Source organism: Malania oleifera, chromosome 11 (assembly GCF_029873635.1).
Source record: "Malania oleifera isolate guangnan ecotype guangnan chromosome 11, ASM2987363v1, whole genome shotgun sequence".
NCBI classification, from domain to species: domain Eukaryota; kingdom Viridiplantae; phylum Streptophyta; class Magnoliopsida; order Santalales; family Ximeniaceae; genus Malania; species Malania oleifera.
Window position 1 is genome coordinate 20,181,136 of NC_080427.1, and position 22,822 is coordinate 20,203,957.

Genomic DNA, 22,822 nt, shown 5'->3' on the forward strand with positions numbered 1-22,822 from the left:
TTTCAAACAGATATCAAAAGACTTACCAAACACAGAAAAATAATCCATGAAAATTTCACACATCTCATCTAACATGTTAGAGAAAATACTCATCATGTAGCGCTAGAAAGTAGCGAGTGCATTACATAATCCGAATGGCATCCGGCAAAAAACGTAAGTACCAAAGGGGCAAGTGAAAGTGATCTTCTCTTGATCCTCTGGTGCTACAACAATTGATAATACCCAGAAAAACCATCTAGAAAATAATAGAAAGCATTATCAGCTACTTTTTCAAGTATCTGATCTAAGAAGGGTAACGGGAAGTGATCTTTTCGGCTAACTGAATTTAATTTACGATAATCAATGCACATTCTCCAACTCGTTACTTTGCTAGATTGGATTAGCTCTCCACTAGAATTCTTAATGATAGTCAAACCAGATTCTTTTGGTACTACCTGTGTCGGGCTTACCCACTTGCTATCGGAGATGAGATAGATGATGTTAGCAGCTAATAATTTTAGAACTTCCTTCTTTACCACTTATTTTATGGTTGGATTTAATCTCCGCCATGCATCACAAACTGGTCTTGCATATCCTTTCAGAAAGATGTTGTGAGTACAAATTGTAGGATCAAACCCTTGATATCTGCAATAGTCCAGCCTATTGCTCCTCGATGCCGTCTCAATACCTGCAATAACTCAATTTCCTACTTCAAAGTAAGATAAGAAGAAATTACCATAGGGAATGTGCCCTCAGCTGGGCCCAGGAAAACATATTTCAAGTCCTCAAGTAGTGGCTTCAACTCAAGTGTAGGGACTTCTTCTTTCGATGACTTCATGACTTCTGGTAAGTCAAGAGCTTCAAAAGTTGGCTTACACCAACTACTCATATAACCCGCATCTAACAACTGAGGGGAACCATCTATCCCTATGCACTGCCCCTTTGATTCTGTCAACTCTCTAGAAAAAGGAACTATCTCATCAAAAACATCAGGCTGCTCGGGAGATTCATTCTCAAATGCACTATCAGAATCAAACACTGATAACAACTTTGAAATATCAAAATCATCTATCACATCAATTGCATGTACCTCAGAGTCATCACAACCACTAGGCATCTTGCAAGCATTGAACACATTCATCTCCAATGTCATATTCCTAAATGTGAGCTTCAATACTCCACTTCGGCAATTAATCAACGCATCGGAGGTAGCAAGGAATGGGCGTCCAAGTATGACAGGTGCCTGAGAAATGGTAGAGATAGGCTGCTGCATATCCAAAACCACAAAGTCCACTGGGTAGTAGAATTTGTCGACTTGAACCAATACATCCTCAATAAAACCCTATGCTACCTTCATTGATCTGTCAGCTAACTGTAACACAATAGAGGTCTTCTTTAGCTCACCTAACCCCAACTGCTCATATATCAAGAATGGTAACAAGTTCACATTACTCCCCAAGTCAAGTAAAGCTCTTCCAACGCGAGATTCACTGATCATAATGGAGATGGTGGGAGAACTAGGATCCTTGAGTTTTTGAGGAGTTTACCTCAATGTCAATGCACTAACATGCTCTATCAAGAAAGCCTTCTTCTTTACATTCAATTTCCTCTTCACTGTGCACAAGTCCTTTAAAAAGTTTGCATACGAAGGAACCTGCTAAATGGCATCCAGAAGTGGGATATTGATCTTCACCTGCTTGAAGATCTCCTGAATCTCAATATGATATTTGTTCTTCTGATCAACTGCCAACCTGTGAGGATAGGGTCTCACAGATCAGTACTCCTTACTAGTCTTGGCCTCCACATCGACTGACTTCTTCAATTCTAGACTTCCTCTGATTTCTCTTGGGCCTCATCTGCCTCAACTGCTACTTCCGGTGTTGGACCAACTGTTTGCCTCTCAATAGATATCTTGGGTTGGGGGACTTCCTTCCCACTTCTCAAAGTAATGATGGCCTTTGTCGTCTCAATAGAATCCCATGAAATATTATGCACTAGCTTTTGTTACCGTTGATATTGTAGAGACTCGAATAATTATCGTAATTTAATAATAGGAGGAGAAGAGGAAAAAAGAAACACAGGGAGTTCGTCGACGAGCACACTTGAGGGGTTCATTGACGGGGACATGTATCTCGTCGACGAGAAGATACCGAGAGGCTATATTTTCAATTTTGAATTTCGTCGACGAGGAGTAAGTATTCGTCGATGAACTTCCTTCTTAACCTCGTCGATGAAGTGATGTGTCTCGTCTATGAAGGCCAATGTATAAATAGCCTAAACTCGATTTTTCTGTAGAATTTTCATGCGCAAACCCTCCTCTCTCTCTCTCTCTCTCTCACATGTTCATCCCTTCCCCCTTCTTTCTAAGATTTCGAGCTGGATTCTTACCGGTTCAACGATCCGAGGCCACCACGACACTCCTAGGAAAGTTCTCTTCAAGTCTACTAGAGTGGATCATTGGTGGGGCTGCCTTGGAATTCATCCCCAATTTCAAGGTAAGACTTTCTATTCAATATTTGACTTTTCCATAGTTATAAGAAATGTAGAACATGGAGAAATATTGAAGTTTTGTTTTGGGAGATGTTATTTTCAAGGCGTTGAGTGGGGAACTCTACGGGTGTAGGACTAGACGCAGTAGGGGCTTTTTCAGTAATCTAGTAAAGAAAATATGCTATGCTAGGAATTTTAGAAAATTTATCAAAAAAATTTGTATGTATCAGTATTATTATTCAGTTTTCTAGAATTTTATTATTATTATTATATCAGGAGACGCAAATTTTAAAGCATGATATTTAATTACTCTATTGTGCGACATGAGTTTATTACAGTTTAGTAGTATTTATGCAATTTTGCAAAAATCATGTTTTACAAATTATTAGCAGGAAAATATTGATATCAGTTTTCAGAAATATGATTTAAAGTATTATTAAGTATGCCATGACTTTAAATCCATAACACTTAGTTATTTAGTTTATTTAGTTATACAATCATAAATTCAGATTATGTAAGAGTAGTAAAAATGTTATGGTTATTTCTATATCATGATAAAAATGGTAAGATAATATATATATATATATATATATATATATATATATATATATATATCATTACTAAATAGTATGAGACCCTGTGGAGATATTCAGTCAGATTTAGACAGCAGAGCACGGTACCGTTGCTATTTCAGATTAGAGTGCAACCACATATCTCAGATAGTATGTGGATTATGTCTAACTGCATTAGGAGAAATTGTAGTCTCCCCAGAAAGCTGGGTTGAGGTGGCTGATTAGAAAAGAAAGAGTAGGAGTATGCCCAGAGAGACTGCAGTGGGCTAGATGGTTGATAGAGATATGGATTGACTTGCCTGGTAGGCCAACCAGAGTAAGTCCCGCCTACGGGCTACACAACCTTGTCATAAGGGGTTAAATCATGACATTCAGATCCCAGGGTATTATCACAGATGTTCTTATATATATATATATATACATATATACCATGCAACAGTAGTATTATTATAATATTAGAAGTATGTGTGATTAGAAAACTCAGATACACACTCGTATTTTAAACTATAATAAATGTGATATGTACGATATTCTAGCCTACCTGTTTTATAGTATCAATATTATATCTGTAAATTAAATGTGCAACTCAGCCGTCACACACTAGTAATAGCATATTTCCTCTTACTGAGCGTTATCTCATCCGAGTGACTTACCATTTTTTAGGTGATCCAGCTGGGCAAGCGGATCAGGCTCACAGGTAGAGGACTTCTTACGCTGCCTTTTCCGGAAGGGTAGGTGTTTCTGTGGGATCAGTTGTTTGGGGTAGATCCCAAAATTTTTGATGATGACACTGGGTATTTTGTGATGTATATTTTGGGATTTTTCCTTAGATTTCTGGTATTGTATATAGTTGTTTACAGTTTCATGTTTACCACTGCTTAAGAATGTATTGTGTACAGATCTCAATGCTCCGTTGGGCCTAAGGTGTCTTTAGCAGTATTATAGGCAGATTGACTATGTGTTTTATATATATTAAGGAAAAATAATAATAAGTAGTAGGTCGTTATAGATATACCTAAGGATTAAGCTGAGGTTGTGCTGAAAATTTCCCCTTCTCTAAGGTACTCAACTGTGTACTGATCTTATTAATGGAGCCTCGTAGTTTATTGTTAGTTGTGGCCTGAATTTGCATGAAATGCTGAAAAGTATCCTCAAGAGACCTTTTTGGTGGAACGGGTGTGACATTAGATAAAAATCCTGGAGGTGAGTAGTGCTGAGAAATCGGATGTGGCTGATACGGGTGCTGAGGCGGTGGTGCACAAGACTGGGGAGGCTGCTGAAACTGTAAAGAAGATTGACCAGCCTGATCATTCCTCCATGAAAAATTCAAGTGTTCCTCCATCCTGGATTGTAAGTATTTGAGAAAGGTTGACTGGGAGTTTTATTAACCCAATTTGCTGACTGAATTTAATCATACCTACTCTCCTTACTACCATTAGAATCGAACAATCATGGGCCTTATGGCTAGAGTTGGCACATAGAAAACACACCTCAACCAATTTCGCCGCTTTCACCTTCTCTAAGTCCATAACCTTTACCCTCCTAGCCAATGCAGCAATACGAGCCTAGATATTAGTTTCCTTATTTACCTCATATCTACCTCAACCACCAATTGCCCTAAGAGGTTGCACTACCATTAGTGCCTGATCAAATCGTGTATTCCACTGTTATGCACTTTCAACTAAGTAATCAAAGAATGCTAGTGCCTCATCTGGTTCCTTGTTGAAGAACTCCCCATTACACATAGTCTGAACAACTGCTTATAATCAGAAGTGAGGGCAGTGTAGAAATAATTTACCAGCCTCCAAGACTCAAACCCGTGATATAGACAAATATTTATCAGCTTTTTGAACCTTTCCCAACAAGCTTGGAAGGTCTCATTACCTCTCTGCATAAACTGACTGATTTGCTCCTGTACTAACTAGGTTCTCTGAAAAAGGAAAATATTTATGTAAGAATTCACGCTGCATGTCGGTCTAATCAGAAATAGAATTAGATCTTAGAGAATTAACCCATATCTTTGTTCTATCCTTCAAGGAAAAAGGAAATAAACGAAGCTTAATGTATTCATCAGTTCCTGCTCTAGTAATGAAGGTAGTACATGCCAACTCAAAATCGGTCAGATGCTGACAAGGACTCTCAGAATCCATTCCATGGAACTGAGGTATTACTAACAACATACCATGCCTAATGGTGAAATTCAGTGCATTATTTGGCAAAGCAATACAGGATGGTGTAGTGGTGCGTGTAGGCTGCAAAAAGTCGTTTAAAGTGTGTGGTGTAGGTGGAGGTGTAGGTGGATGTTCAGCCATAGTTTTCTTAAAATTTTCCTTAAAAAGATCACTCAAATCAATTTCAGTATCCTCACTTACAACAGAAACAGGAAACCTACTACTTGTATTAGGTGATAATTTGTATAGCCTATGTGAAATGTTTCTAACCCAAGGCATCAAACATCAATCCAAATAGCAAACAATTACCAACATAGCAGCAGACAAGCATGATCAAAATTTTTTTTCTTTGTTTTTTATTTTTTTGAAAATATTATTATTTTTTTGTGTTTTCAAATTATGAGAAAAATCAAAATAAATGGAGAAACACTATATTGAAACTAAATCTAGCACTCCCCGACAACGGTGCCAAAAACTTGATTCACTTTTTAAAATGAGTAGAACTAGGGCTATCCCAAGTATAGGAGCTACGTCGTGTAATAATTGGTCCAAATAGGCCAGATCATCTCTGTAAAGACCCAAACCTATATAAGTTGGGTTCGTCGACGAAGGGTCACATTCGTCGACAAAGTCCTTCAAATCCTCGTCAATGAAATTTAGAACCTCATCGACGAGCAAATACCGAGTGAATCAAAGAAATATCTGGAACTTGGACTTGACGACGAAGGGATGGCCTTGTCAACGAGTTGTGTGGTGGATTCGTTGACGAAGACGCTGCCTCGTCAATGAGTTGGACTTGGTCAAAGGCCCTATAAATATCCATTTTAGTCGTTTAGAAGCAAAGTTTGCTTCCAAACTCTCTCTCTCTCTCTCTCTCTCTCTAAGATTCTTTGCCATTCATCGTCCATTTCCAAAAACAGAGGGTACTGCATGGATCAGAAGAGGAAACTCTACAATTTTAACGAACTAGATCATAGTTTTGGAGATTTTTGGGTTTTCCATAAAAATCGAGATAAGGATATGATCTTAATTCTGATTGGATATTTGGATAATAGTCAAAATTATAGTAAGGTTATGTTCTGTGGTTTTAGGTTTTCAAGATCCCGGGTTGTCGGTTTGGATTGTTTCCGAACGTAGTTCGTTTTGATTTTATGGTAAGGGGAAATTGATTACAACAACATTTTTGGAAAACTAAACCGCTAAAAAAGCTAGTTTATACTTATATGTATGATTTAACTACTTATCTGCTAAATTCTACTGAGTAGAAATGCCAGTTTTAAGATTTTATGGTTTTTTGGTAAAAATGAGGATTTCAGCGTATGATCTCCAAACTTTACAAAATCATTTATGTGTATTTATACTATAGTAGGAGATGCTTGAATCCTTTACTTGACCATTTAAATGATGTTTACTGGATCTTTATCATTTAGAGGGTTTTGGATTAAACTTGTGTGATATATGTTGAAATGGAAATGTATGAATTTTCTATACTACTGACATAGATTATGGGAATGGAGTTCCAATTTGTTATACTGAGTATGTTGAAATGAAAATATATATATTTTATATACTATTGATATAGATATGGGAACGAAGTTTCAAATTTGTTATACTGAGAATGTGAAAAACAGAGGCCGGTGAAACACCGAGCTGAATCGGTAAACAAAAAGAGGTAAACTGAGTGGAAAGGCACTGATTGAACCCAATGTGATTATTTGAATTTGTGAAAATACTGGAATTGCACAGATTACTATATTTGGCTATAAATTGTATATATGATACTGGAACCATAGCTTGTGACCAAAAGATGTTGAATGATACTTCAGTAAAAGAGGTTGAAAGAAACTTTAGTAAAAGGGGTTGAAAAATAGTCCTATTCGGGGGTTGAAATAAACTCCTAGGGCTAGGTACCGATGCTTGCAGTGCAACCATACATGTTTAAAATCAATATGGGTATATTAGATGGTCAACCTGCGAGGAGTTAGTAAGCTTTGGTATAAGTCTAGTAGAAATCCCAATGAATGTTTAATGTTTTTCCGCAATATTTGCATTACTATTATGTATGAGTTACACCCGTATGTCCCTGTTTAGGGCGGGTTGTCTATGTATCTGGAACAAGTATAGGCATTATGTATGAGTGCGTGACACTTGGGTCCGTATAAAGGTCGGGTCATTACAATTGGTATCAGAGCCTTAGCCAGTCGGAAGTATGATTTGATTTATGTTGCCTGGTTAGGAGTATGTGCAAAACTTAGGAATTGCTAGTTGTGATAGTCTAGAATATACCAGAGTATAGGACATGGATAAAACCTTGAGTTTTGCTTTGTATACCTGGGGACGTAAATCCATTAATAGACTTTTATATTTTTCTGGATCAATCGAAAGGTTTAAGAAAATCATGACAATCCATTGACGGTTTTGTTTCCAAGTGGAAGGGTGGAACTTGAGTTAGAATGAGGATGTCAAATTTATGGAGTACGTCAATGTCAAGGATATGAACTTAGAGGATTGAGCTTATATTATGATAGTAGTAGTTGATGGTTAGGATATTACTTTCTAATGGATTCTTGTAATTGTTTTCAGGATGGAATCCAAAGATATCACTGCCAACGTGGGAGGCAGTAGTAGTGAGGGTGTCGGCCCTGAGGCTAGTAATGATTCCACTAGTGTGCTGCGTGACTTCGCACAACAACTTATGGCTGAGGTGGTGCAGACGAATAGGGGGCAGGATCGTCCTACAACTGAGTTGGGTTGCTTCATCGAGCAGTTCACCAGGTTGAAGCCCTCAGCTTTTGTGGGCACTGCAGATCCAGTTCGTGATGAGAATTGGATCCAGGAGATCGAGAAGATCCTAGATGTGTTAAACTGCATTGAGAGGCAGAAAGTCACCTTCGCCACATTCAAGTTGGCAGGGGAGGCTGAGAGATGGTGGGTGTCTGTAAAGCAGATGGAAGAGCACCGACCAATACCAATAGCATTGATGTGGGCCCGATTCAAAGAGCTCTTCTTTGAACGTTATTTTTCGGCCATGGTTAGAAACGCGAAGATGGAGGAATTCATGAATTTGACGCAACAATCACTGGTAGTGCAGCAGTACACTGCCAAATTCTAGGAGTTGTATCGATTTGCTCCATTTGTGATTCCTGATGAAGCGAAGAAGGCTTGGAAGTTTTAGAGGGGTCTGAGGAGTGAGATTCATAAGTAGACAGCAATTTTGCAGTTGCAGGACTTTGCTACGTTGGTTGATAAAGCCACGGTAGCAGAGGAGTGTTTGCTAGAGGATACAGAGGTTCAAGTTACAAAGAAGAGGCTAGCGCCTCCTAATTCTTCGTTTGGGGCAGGACAGGGTAAGTGGAAGAAGAACAGTGGTGGTACGTCCCAGAATATCGCACGTGTTCAACATTGCTCTTTGTGTGGTAAGAAACACCATTGGCACTGTTGGTTGTCTACAGGGGCTTGTATGCGGTGTGGTAAGCAAGGACATCAGATGAGAGATTGTCAGATGTAGAGGAATAGTGGAGCCTCGCAGCAGCCATACAAAGGGAATACTCCAACACAGTGTGGCGGTCAGCAGGGGGTATGACCCAGGCTAGGGTGTATTCTATGACTCCTGGTGACGCTGATAACGCTGGTGACATAGTCACAAGTACCATTTACATGCTTTCTCATGAAGCTGTTGTATTATTTGATTCCAGGGCAACACATTCTTTTATTTTTCGAGGTTTTGTTAAATTGTGTGGATTAGAGGTGCAACGGTTAGGTTATGAATTGGTAGTAGCTATACCATCCGGGTCTGCGGTCCGGTGTAGCAATATAGTACGTGACTTTTCAATTAAAATACAGGGGGGGATACTACTAGTTGACCTTATGGTGTACGACATGTTTGGCTTTGATGTCATCTTTGGGATGGACTAGTTGTCTGCCAGTTATGCTAGTATTGATTGCCATAGAAGGGAGGTGTTGTTCAAACTGTCAAGAAAGTAGGGATTTCAATTCCTTAGGTTGTGTGTGCGTTCTACACCACTGATCCTTTATGATATGCAAGTTAGAAGGCTACTTCTTAAAGGGTTCCAAGGATATCCTGCATTTGTGAAAGACACACCAGCAGAAGAACAAGAATTAGAGATGATTGCCATAGTGCGCGAGTTCCTTGACGTGTTTCCAAAGGACTTGCTAGGGTTACCTTTGGACCGTGAAGTGAAATTTTATATTGAGTTAGCTCCAGGTACGGCACCAATATCGAAAGATCCGTATCGTATAGCTCCAGCCAAATTAAGAGAATTGAAAGAGCAACTTCAAAAGTTGCTCGACAAGGGGTACATTCGACCTAGTGTTTCTCCTTAGGGAGCACCGGTGTTATTTGTGAAGAAGAAGGATGTGTCAATGAGGATGTGCATCGACTATCAAGAACGGAATAAGGTAACGATAAAGAATAAATATATGCTACTCAAGATCGACGATTTGTTTGACCAACTTCAGGGCACATAGGTCTTCTCTAAGATTGACCTACGGTTTGGGTATCACCAGTTGAAGGTGAAAGCGGAGGACGTCTCGAAAACTGCATTTTGAACCCGGTATAGCCATTTTGAATTTATGGTTATGCCTTTTGGTTCGACTAATACACCTGCAGCATTTATAGATTTGATGAACAGGGTCTTCCATGAATATCCAGACCGGTTCATTGTAGTATTTATTCGATGATATCCTAGTGTATTCTAGGAATGCTGCAGAGCATGAAGTTCATTTGAGACTGGTATTGCAAATGCTTAGAGATAAGAGGTTGTATGCTAAACTGAAGAAGTGTGAGTTCTAGCTTGAACAGATTGCATTTCTGGGGCACATGGTGTCTAAAGAAGGTATATCAGTGGAGCTATGCAAGATTGAAGCAGTAGTGGACTGGACAAGACTGAATAATGTTCAGGAGATCAAAAGTTTTCTGGGTCTTGTAGGTTACTACCATCGGTTTGTGGAAGGGTTCTCTAGTTTAGCAGGTCCTTTGACGAAACTTATGCAGAAGAACATGAGGTATGATTGGACGAATGAGTGCGTGCTGAGTTTCCAGGAGCTGAAACGGCGACTGGTCACTGCTCTAGTTCTGACTCTTCCATCCATTGATGGTGGCTTCGTTATTTATAGTGATACTTCAAAAAAAGGTCTTGGCTGTGTTCTAATGCAGCAGGGCAAAGTAGTTGCTCACGCGTCTCGTCAACTCAAAGAATACGAGAAGAACTACTCGATGCATGATGTGGAGTTAGCAGCGGTAGTGTTTGCACTAAAAATTTGGAGGCACTACTTATATGGTGAAAGGTGTGAGATTTTTACTGACCATAAAAGTCTTAAATACTTTTTCACCCAAAAGGAGCTTAATATAAGACAGCGCAGGTGGCTTGAGTTGATTAAAGACTACAATTGTGTTATTAGCTATCATTTAGGAAAAGCTAATGTGGTAGTCGATGCTCTAAATCGAAAGTCTATGGATGCGTCTGTTTCGGAAGTGGAGGTTCAGCATCAAATCTGTATGGACCTTGAAAGGTTGAATTTGGAGGTGATAGAAGGAAACCATCAGGTCATCCTTGCTAGCTTGGTGGTACAGCCAACTTTGTAGGAGAGGATCTGTGTAGCGCAGAAGGAGGATCTCGAGTTGGTTGAGGTTATAGAAGGAGTTCAAAAGGGGTTAAAGCCGTATTTCAGTATCTCTGGTGATGGGATATTGAGATTTCGCGGCAGGGTTTGTGTATCGAATGATGCTGTGATAAAATGGGTCATTCTAGAGGAGGCACATCATTCACTTTATACTGTATATCCTGGTAGTACGAAAATGTACTAGGATTTAATTGAATCTTTCTGGTGGACCAACATGAAAAAAGAGATCGCCCGATTTGTAGAGCAGTGCTTGACATGTCAGCGGGTCAAAGCGGAACATCAAAGGCTGACAGGACCACTTTAGCCACTTGACGTCCCTAAGTGGAAGTGGGAACACATCTCGATGGATTTTGTGACAGGTTTACCTCCGGCGGTGCATGGGCAAGATGCCATATGGGTTATAGTAGATCGGTTGACGAAGATTGCACATTTCATTCCAATTAGAGTCAGCTACTCTCTGAAGAGACTGGCAAAACTTTATGTGTAGGAGGTGGTACGACTCCATGGTGTCCCTATTTCTATTGTTTTAGATCGAGATCCACGTTTTACATCTCGTTTTTGGAAGAGTTTACAGAATGCTTTGGGATCACGATTGACATTTAGTACATCTTTTCACCCGTAGACGGATGGACAGTTGGAAAGGACTATACAGACGTTGGAGGATATGTTGCGGGCTTGTGTATTAGATTTTGGTGATAGCTGGATACGATATCTACTGCTTGTTGAGCTTGCTTATAACAACAGTTACCAGGCAAGCATAGTGATGGCACCTTATGAGGCTTTGTATGATCGTCGGTGTCGATCTCTGTTATACTAGGATCAGGTAGGTGACTAGCAGATACTGGGTCCAAAACTTATCCAGCAAACCTCTGCAAAGGTCGAATTAATCAGGAAAAGAATCAAAGCAGCTCAAAGTCGACAAAAGAGTTATGCTGATACTTGTCGACGAGAGTTGGAATTTGGGATAGGAGATATGGTATTCTTGAGAATCACTCCGATGAAAGGGGTGATGAGATTCGGGAAGAAGGGAAAGCTAAGTTCTCGATATATCGGGCCTTTTGAAATCCTTGAAAGGATAGGTTCGGTTGCTTATCGAGTGGCTTTACCTCTAGTGTTATCTAGAGTCCATGATGTATTTTACATGTCTGTACTGAGAAAGTATGTACTAGATCCATCACACGTACTGAGTTACGAACCTCTAGAGATTAGTGATGCCTTATCATATGAGGAAGTACCAGTGCAAATATTGGATCGGAAAGTGCAGCAGTTACGGACTAAGGAAATACTTCTTGTGAAGGTATTATGGCGTAGCCATGCAATGGAAGAAGCATCATGGGAACTAGAATCTGAAATACGCCAGAAGTACCTGCAGTTACTTGATAGTACGTAGGTATATAGTAGTGTCGGTGGTATAGAATGAATGATGTGATCATTGGGAGAGTCTTATATATATATATGTAATCTTCCGATGTATCCTTTGTGTAACCACGGTATTCCTCCGCCATATGTGAAGATATGTAATGAATTTGGACCAAAGTCACTTGGTAGGTGACAGTCGACTCTTTTGGTAAAGCTGAATAATAAGAAAAGATTATGTTAACAATTGTTGGTAAATTTCGAGGACGAAATTATTATGAGGGGAGATTGTAAAGACCCCGAAATGAAGAATAGCTTCCCAAGAGGGGGGGTTAATTGGAAATCTTTTAATTTTATTTGATTTTTAAGTTTTCTAATTTTAATAAGCCATCAAAATACAATATATGACAACACTTAAGAAAACTGGAATTTAAAATAATAATTCAATCAATGTAATCAATCAATCAATAACATTTAGGCTTCCGTTGCTTTCCCTGTAACCTTTTATTATTCACTTTACTTGATTAAGATTTCCGCAAATTAATCAACGTACTCCCCTTTTGGGTTTCAGCAAAAGATTAATCAAAACGTACTTTCTATTGATCAAGAACTTAATTTAAATCCTGCAACCTGCACTCATAAAAGCGAATAAAGTATGTAAATTAAAGTAGAGAGAAGGAGACAAGAGTTTTTACGAGGTTCGGCTTCAACACAGTCTACGTCCTCGCCTTTGACAAAAACACCAAAGGATTTCACTATCTCAGTTCCTTTACCTGGTGGAACAATACCAACTTACAATGCACTCCTTCAATTAGGCTAGAGCCCGCCTCTCCAAATAACAACCCCTTTATTTGGTTCAACGATTTAACAACTCAGAATCGTTTAAGAAAGATAACGAAGGAATATGTGTTCAAAAGTGAACTCTCACAGTAGAGTGAATTAATACACCAATCAGCTCATTTTATACCTCAAAGTAATTTAAATATAAGAAATTTCAAGCTCAATTACTTGGTATGGATTATCAAATAATTTTCCAAAGTAGATAAAAAAATTTTGATCGTTGGAAAACTTAATTTCAGAATGTAAATTGACTTTAGATCAGAGAGTTTATTTTAAAAGAATTTCAGATCCTTTGAAAACAAAATTTTGAATACTTGAAGATTAGTTGATCTAAAACCTTTAAAAAAACTTACTTTGATCTAAAAGCCTTTGAATATCTCTGGATCAAAAAAGTTGTTGAAAAGCACTTGATCTGGAAACTTTAGAAGATTTCTCAATTTCAAAATTCTTTTGAATATTTCATCAAAGTTCTTTCTCTCTTTCTTTGTACTTTCTTTTCTCTTCTTTAAAATGTTTGAGATTAGAACTATTTATAGAGTTTTTTTGAAATCATCCATTACTCCCAAGGATTCCTAAAATTTATTTTCAAATATTTTGAAATAATGTTTAAAAACATGGTTTAAAAAATCTTCTCTTTTTAAGTCCTTTTTATTTATTAAAAAAAACTTTTTAGAGTATATATGTTTAAAAAAATATTTTTGATTTTCCAAATATTTTGAAATGAATATGTTTAAAAACTTCATTATTTCAAAAAAAAATTTCTTTTCTTAAACCCTTTCTTTTTATGGATTTAAGAAATATTCTTTAGAGTATATATATATAAACATATTTTTGAATTTTTATGAGCTTCAAATTTCTTTATACTTAAGATTTACTTTGAAGTACTTATATTTGAGAATATCCTTAAAAGTATAATCTAGTCTTCAAAACTTGTTCTTCCACCATCTTTGTAGTTGCATTCTTTCCTTTGAGCTTTTCACAATATGACTTCATTCTTCATGCTCTTTGTAATCCATGAACTTTCTTATACACTTGAGCTCTATAATTTTCCTGAACACTTTTACTTGAAACATATAAAATATATCATTTGATTTGTTATCATTAAAATAAGAATTGTAAGCCTTATTAGGCCAACAGACCCAAACCTATATAAGTTGGGTTTGTTGACGAAGGGTCACGTTCGTCGACGAAGTCCTTCAGATCCTCATCGACAAAATTCAAAACCTCATCGACGAGCAAATATAGAGTGGATAAGAGAAATATCCGGAACTTGGACTCGGTGACGAAGGGATGACCTCGTCAACGAGATGTGTGATGGATTCGTCGACGAGTTGGACTTGGTCAAAGGCCCTATAAATATCCATTTTAGTTGCTTAGAAGCTAAGTTTGCTTCCAAACTCTCTTTCTCTCTCTCTCTCTCTCTCTCTCTCTCTCTCTCTCTCTAAGATTCTTTGTTGTTCGTCATCTGTTTCCAAAAATGGAGGGTACTGTGTGGATCAGAAGAGGAAACTCTACAATTTTAACGGACCAGATCGTAGTTTAGGAGATTTTCGGGTTTTCCCAAAAAATTGAGGTGAGGATCTTATCTTAATTATGTTTGGATATTTGGATAATAGTCGAAATTATAGTAATATTATGTTCTGTGGTTTTAGGTTTTCAAGATCCCGAGTTGTCGGTTTGGATCGTTTCCGAATGTAGTTCGTTTCGAGTTTAAGGTAAGGGGAAATTGATTACAACAACATTTTTTGAAAACTAAACCGCTAAAAAGCTAGTTTATACTTATATGTATGATTTAATTGCTTTTCTGCTAAACTCTACCAAGTAGAAATGTTGGTTTTACGATTTTATGATTTTTGGTAAAAACGAGGATTGTGGCATATGATCTCCAAACTTTACAAAATTATTTGTGTATTTATACTATAGTAGGAGATGCTTGAATCCTTTACTTAACCATTTAAATGATATTTATTGGATTTTTATCATTTAGTGGGTTTTGGATTAAACTTGTGTTATATATGTTGAAATGGAAATGTATGAATTTTCTATAATACTGATATAGATTATGGGAACGAAGTTCCAATTTGTTATACTGAGTATGTTGAAATGGAAATGTATGAATTTTCTATACTATTGATATAGATATGAGAACGAAGTTTCAAATTTGTTATATTGAGAATGTGAAAAACGGAGGCTGGTGAAACACCGAACTGAATCAGTAAACAAAAAGAGGTAAATTGAGTGGAAAGACACCGGTTGAACCCAATGTGTTATTTGAATTTGATAAAATACTGGAATTGCATAGATTATTATATTTGGCTACAAATTGTATATATGATACTAGAACCATAGCTTGTGACCAAAAGAAGTTGAAAGAAACTTCAGTAAAAGAGGTTGAAAGAAACTTCAGTAAAAGGGTTTGAAAAATACTCCAGTTCGGGGATTGAAATAAACTCCTAAGGGTAGATACCGATGTTGGTAGTGCAACCATACATGTTTAAAATTAGTATGGGTATATTAGATGGTCAACCTGCAAGGAGTTAGTAAGCTTTAGTATAAGTCTAGTAGAAATCTCAATGAATGTTTAATGTTTTTCCGCAACATTTACATTACTATTATGTATGAGTTACACCCGTATGTCCCTGTTTAGGGCGGGTTGTCCATGTATCTGGAACAGGTACAGGTACAGGTATTATGTATGAGTGCGTGACAACTGGGTCGGTATAAAGGGTCGGGTCGTTACAGCATCCACGGGGAATGCAAATTAGCTTTATACTAGCGCAAAATAGGAAAAGAAAATAAGAAAACAATGTACTGAACATGGTTCAGATTCGAAATTTTGGGGGTTTTGAAATTTCGTGGTGAAATTGAAACAAATTAAAACCTAAAACAAGAACATAACGTGTATAAACAGGAGAATAACTAACATACAATTAAACAAATAAATTATCTAAACTAACCTAGTACAATCCATTCAACCATCTTAACAAACCATAACAAAATCAACCTAAATTAACTAAGCTAACCTAGACAAAAGTCCTTCAATAATAAACTAACCTAACATACTACTTGAACAAATATTTAAATCCAACACTAATTTTAAATAAATGCAGGAAGCAAACTCAACACAAAGCATCACTTAAACTAGATTTAATGACTTTAATTAAAAATAAAAATAAACTGACTTTAATAATAAAATAAAATAAAAACCCAACAACATTTCATTCCAACAAATATTTAAGATTCAAAACTAAGAGAGAGAATAAAAGCAACCACTCTAAGTGACCACAACAAGAGTAAAAAAAAATATATTAAAATAGCACAAAGTGAGAGAGATAGAGTAGATTAAAGGATTCTTTAACAGCAAAATAAATCAATGCACAAACTAACTTAAACAAGAATTTAAAGTTCAACATTAACTCCAAGGGAGAGTATTCAATGTATGATTAATCAAAACTAAGTGTTAAAACATGTGTTGAATGACAAATTGAAAACAAATAATAATAACTAATTAACAAGAGAGAGAGAGAGAGAGAGAGAGAGAGAGAGAGAGAGAGAGAGAGAGAGAGGGCCATTGGGTTGGAGCTGCTCCACACAGCAGCTTGCTGCTGTGTTCCCTCTTTTCAGTGGGGTGGATACCCAGGAGACACCTCCAGCTACCCCCCAAAACCCTTGGTTAAAACCCTCCTCAAAGAACCCTAACTAAAAACCCCCCTAACTAGCCCCATCTTTTCTCCCTCCTTTTAGCCCTGCAAAGCCCATGACCTTCCTTGCTTTCTTTTTCTTGCAGTGCATGACCCCCCCTTCATGTGTTTTTATTCTAGAAACCCACGTTGAAGCAGTCCATTCATTTAATTTGCTTTTATTTCATGGCTCACATGTAATATATTAGGCCCATATACTTCCTTGTCTTGTGCAGGTACAGCAACTTCAAGTTCAATTTTGACCTTCCTACAGCCTGTATCTCTTGAAGCTCAAAACACAAATATTGTAGAGCACTCTCTTAGATTTTCATAGCATTTTGAATCACCTCGATCGAAGCTCGGACGAGAAAGTTACACTTAGATTACGAAGTAATATTAGTTTTAGCTTCCAATAGTTGCCCATGCAATAAAAAATACCAAAAATTTATAAATTATTCAATAAAACCCAAATATTATAAATAGAACACATTGTTAAAATATTGAGAATAATTAAGCATTTAATTAAATTTGTAAGCCTTAATGCATGAGTTAAAACACCTAATTACGCAATTTAAGCACGTAATTAGCCTCTTCTATTTATTTTCATTTAGTGTTTCTTTGGTAAGTTTCCCTTTCTTTTTACCATTGCCAATTTCAATACATCTAGCTTTTAAACTAATTTTCTTGTTCATCTTTGACCCAAAAAAAAATCTTACGACTTTGCATTACTTGAATTATCTTCAATAATAACTATAATTAGTGTGAAATCAACCTTCATAAATTATGTTTCTTGTGTATATTTTTGATTGTTGGTAGAATTTAGTAAATTAATTATGCCATTCTATTTTTGCATTGCATGCTCACATGTATTGTATAAAACATGTTATTGTTGTTTGCATTTCTGGTAATTTGTCTAACACAATTGTCTTTCAAATTTGCAAATTAAAAGTCAAATTCTTCAAAGCATATCTTTATCTTACATTTGCATTTAATATTTATATTTCTTCAAATAGATCGACATGCTTTTATAAAATAATGTTTTATTTTAATACACCTCAATTTTTTGGGCAAGAGTTAGGATGTCTTGGTTGGGTAAAGTTCTGTGAAAACAAAGAGAAAGGGATCACTAAACCCTCATTCAAGGAAAGTAGGCATACTAACATCTAATATGACAAACCACTTGCACCAGTTACTTAAATCTAAGTTCACGACAACAATAGTATATCAATTCTTCCATCTCGAGTAACCACCTTACGATAATTGCATACTACTTGCCTGCTATGTAGCTCACTCCCTTTATTTAAAGAAAGAAATAACTCATTCCCAAAGGATGTAGGGTTTTCACCTTTTTCTCTCGCGATTGTTTCCTTTATTAACTTAAGCATAAGAAGGTTTTTTTTTTTTGCAATCTTATTCTTGGTCACACAAGCAATCCCTTACTAGCATTTCATTTAGATGGAAAGTGCATAAACAATGTTGCTTGTAATTAAAACCTAAACATTTTGAGAGGTTTAACATACATAATGACTAACTTGACTAGCAATAGAAGTGGTCAAATGCTTAGTCGGGTTGGTTTAAGTGTTAAAGGTGACTTGTGACTTTGGTGACTGTAGACACCCTATTTTTACCCTAGCCAAATAAAACACTGGGTCCCCTCTTATTTTATTATTATTATTATAATTATTATTATTATTTTATTATTATTATTATTATAATTATTATTATTATTTTATTATTATTATTATTATTTTATTATTATTATTTTCCTACATTATTAGTACTTTACTATTATTTTGCTAGCATTTTTTATCCTTATTATTATTATTTTTCATTTTTTATTACTAGTACTTTTATTATCTTTTACTTTACTATACTTATTTTTATTTTTCATTTATTTTTTTGTTTTTGATATATCATTATTATTATTATTATTATTATTACTTTTTGTATTATTACTCTATTTTTATTAGTATTATTATTATTATTTTACTGATAATATCTTTATTATTTTTATTCTTACCATAATTATTTATTATTATTTACTATTAATAGTAGTATTATTTTTATTATTATTATCTTATGGATACTTATATTATTATGATAATTATTATTATTTCCTTTTTCATTATTACCATAAGAATAAAAGAATAAAAAAAAAAGAAAAAGAAAATCAAAAAAGGGAAGTTGTTTTAGGGTTTTCCCAAACTTTTTTTATAAGAGGGAGGGGCTGCTGCACACAAAGGGGCACAAGGGCAGCGCATAGACGGAAAAAAAAAAAAAAAAGGGGGCCGCGCACAGTAAAAGGAAAAAATCTGCCGCATTCTTCTTCTTCTTCTTCTTCTTCTTCTTCTTCTTCCGGCCAACCCCAGCGTCTCCAACCCTCATCCTTCCATCTCTCTCATACTCTCAACCCAGCCCAGCCATCCTTACGAACCAGCAGCAGCAGCCTCGAAGACTCTCCAGCATAGTTGCTCCCTGCCAGTCTCTGGCTACACCACCCGAAGCCACCTTCCTCTACTGCAGCTCCTCCACGACCAGCACCCCGCTACCTCTCCAGCACCACTACGGCCAAGCAGTAGCAGCCGCGGCCATCTCCGTGCAGCAGATCACACCAGCAGCAGCCTCCACAGCAACAGCCCCACTCCAGGCCATCCACAGCAACACAGCCACCACTTCAGCAGCCCTCTGCGGCCCTCTCTGTAAGCCCCACTGCATATAGTCCACGACCACAAGCACACACTGTCACAACACATGCATGTATACACATGAAGTTTATTTATTTCTTATTTTTTTATTTTTCTTGTACATTTAAATTGAGCTTTGTATATTTGTATATCTAACATTAATATGTTTTTTGCAGGATTTTTCCACCTTTGGCTATAATATTAATTCAGATTATATATATATATATATATATATATATATATATATATATATATTTAACATCAATTTGTTTTTATTTCAAGATTTTTATTTACTTTATGATGTCGATTATTTTAGGTCTAAATTTGTTTAGGGTTGTAAGTATTTATATATATATATATACCCATGTCCATATTTTTAATTGTTTTCATATTTAATACCCATGTCTATATATATATATATATATTTTTATTGTGAATATTAATTGATTTGTTCCCGTTGTTGTAGGGTTCGTAAAATTTGTTAGTTGATGTTCTTGTTGGTATTTTGGTGGTGCATATTATTTAATGAACAATATTATTGTTGTAGAAGTGTTACAATTAAAATTTGTTTTAACCTTCAAGTTTATACTTTTGTTGTATTTAGGGTATGTATTAAATTTCATATTCATTTTTAGGGTTTCCTTATTTGGATTTGCAGAGTTTCCATTTTATCACGTATTGATTTCCATAGTTTGACTATTTCTATATTATCATATATATGTATTTATTGTTTCCATATTATTACACATTGATTTCCTTTTTAGGGTTTGATTTCTTCCCTATTATTGAATATTATTGTTTATGATCAAATTAAAGTTATATAGGGCCTATATTGTTATTAATATTATGATGTATACACCTTTTTATTCTAGTAGCATTTATCATTGGTAATTATGTGCTATGATATATATACATATATACATATTGGTTGTGTTATTTTCATAGTAGTATTATTGGTACAAGTAGTGTATTATTATTATTATAATATATTAGGGCTTCGGTTACTTCATGTTAATATGGTATGTTTTGAACTATTATTATGATTTTGTTAATATGGTATCTTTTGGATTATTAGTATTGCTGCATTACTACCGTATACCTTGGGTTCTTCCCCATTGCTATGTTAATTACGTATATATCTTAGGGTTTTGATTAATTCATACTGTTTATGGTATTTTTAGAATTTTTAGGATCTAAGCATATATGGCATTTTTTTTTTTTTTTAGTATTTTGATATATATATAATGATAGTATTATAGTATTGCTATTATGTTTACATGTGATGAGATGTATTATAGTATCCTTAGTATATTAATATATGTATATATATATGATATTATGGTATTTCAGTATTATTATTATTATGTTTATACTCAGTACTATATATTATATTATTTTTAGTATTTTAGTACATTATGGTATTTTTATTATGGTATATTTAGTATTATACATTATTATATTAGTTCATTTTTATAGTAGTTTATTATGTAGTTTATTGTTATGATATTTTATTATGTATTATTTACTATTATTATTATATTGTTATGAAGTTTTACTACATATATTAGTATGATGTTATTATGATATTATATACTACAATTATAGTATTGCATTGTATTATTAATATAATATTATTAGTACAAGGTTATTATATTGTTTTCAGTGTTGTTACTATTATTTCTGTTTTATTATTACTAATATTAAATATGTTTAGTATTTTTGTTTCTTTGGTATATTTATATTTTGTGTTGCATATTAGGGTATTTATTTTTATTATTATTTATTTTCATGTGTGTATATCCCTATGATTTAATTGCGGGGGGTATTAGCCTTCGGGCTTCACGTACCTTAAGCTCTGAGGGAATGTATATGTATATATTGTATTTATTTATTTATTTTTTTACGTGTATTTATAAATTCATAAAAAGGAATAATCAAAAGACTTATTAGATTAACTTAGGGATAATTTCAAATTAATTAGGTACCGTTCGTAAGAACGGGCGCGTAGGGGGTGCTTGTACCTTCCCCTCGGGTAACCGAACTCCCGAGCCTAACTCTGGTAACATAGACCCACTCTACCCCTAACGGGGTAGTAACCATGTGTTCTAACCACACTAAAAGGTTAGTGGCGACTCCAACATTCAATATTTTCCTTGAAATTAATAAATTGATTTTAATTTCGCCGCCCAGGGCACACGCGCTCCCGGGACGTCGCGACAGCTTGGCGACTCCACTGGGGACTTAGAGAGTCGAGCCATTAATTAATTAGAAATTATCCCATGTTCTAATTTAATAAATCTTTTAATTACTCCTTATTTTGTGAATATTGTAATTTGTAAGTAACTTTGATGAATTGTAGATATTTTACTTCCATAATTTGTAAATAACCTTAATTAAGTGAAAATATCTTGTTTCCTAATTTTTTTTTGAATACTAATTGTAGATATTTTATTTCCAAATATTCTGAATAAGCATATTAATTGTAGATATTTTGAAAAAGCATATTAATTACCGATATTTTGTATACTAATTGTAAATATTTTGTTTCCTTATTCTTTTGTTTCCAAATTTTTTGTGAATAAACATATTAATTGCATATATTGTGTTTCCTTATCTTTTGAATATATATATATATATATATATATATTAATGGAAGATATCTTGTTTCTATATTGTTTATAGTATGTGAATAAATGTGGGGATAGCGGGATTAGGTTAAATTTAAATTCACACACTTTCACGCTCTATACCCGGGCTTTACCTGCTAAGATTAGATAGGGGTGTAATAGCGTTTGTCCCTACGTGGCAGGGCTTGTGGGGACCCGCGAACCACTCCGCTCAATTTAAACTTCGTCCAAACCCCTTTTGGGTGAGGATGGAGGTTAGATTGGGAACCTTTGTATATAGGATTTAGAGCCTACCCACACATACTTGTCTATAGTCTTCCTTAACTAGGATAGAGCCATGAAGAACCATGTATATATATACCTACCCTGGGTTGGGACAGGAGCCACATCCTACTCCACGTATAGTATATTGTATATATGTTGTGAGATACCTTGTATTATACCATGCATTCTGCATCCATTTTAGACTTACATACTACTTAGCCGGTATTCTGAAAAAGCCCAATAATGAGACCATGACCCATCCTTTCAAAAAATGAAGCACTTGGCCCAAGCATTTTAAAATATGGGTCTGCCCAACTCTTTTCAAATAACTTGGGTCCAATTCTTTAAAAGCAAACTTGGGCCTGACCTGTTTCTAAGCAAAAACTTGGCCCATGCCTTATTTTCAAAAAGGGTCAAACCCAGATTTCAAAAGAGGGCTTCAACCCCATTGCCTAAAAATTCGGGCCAACATTTTTTCAAGTAATTTAAGCCCAATTCCTTTTCAACTAGGGCCTC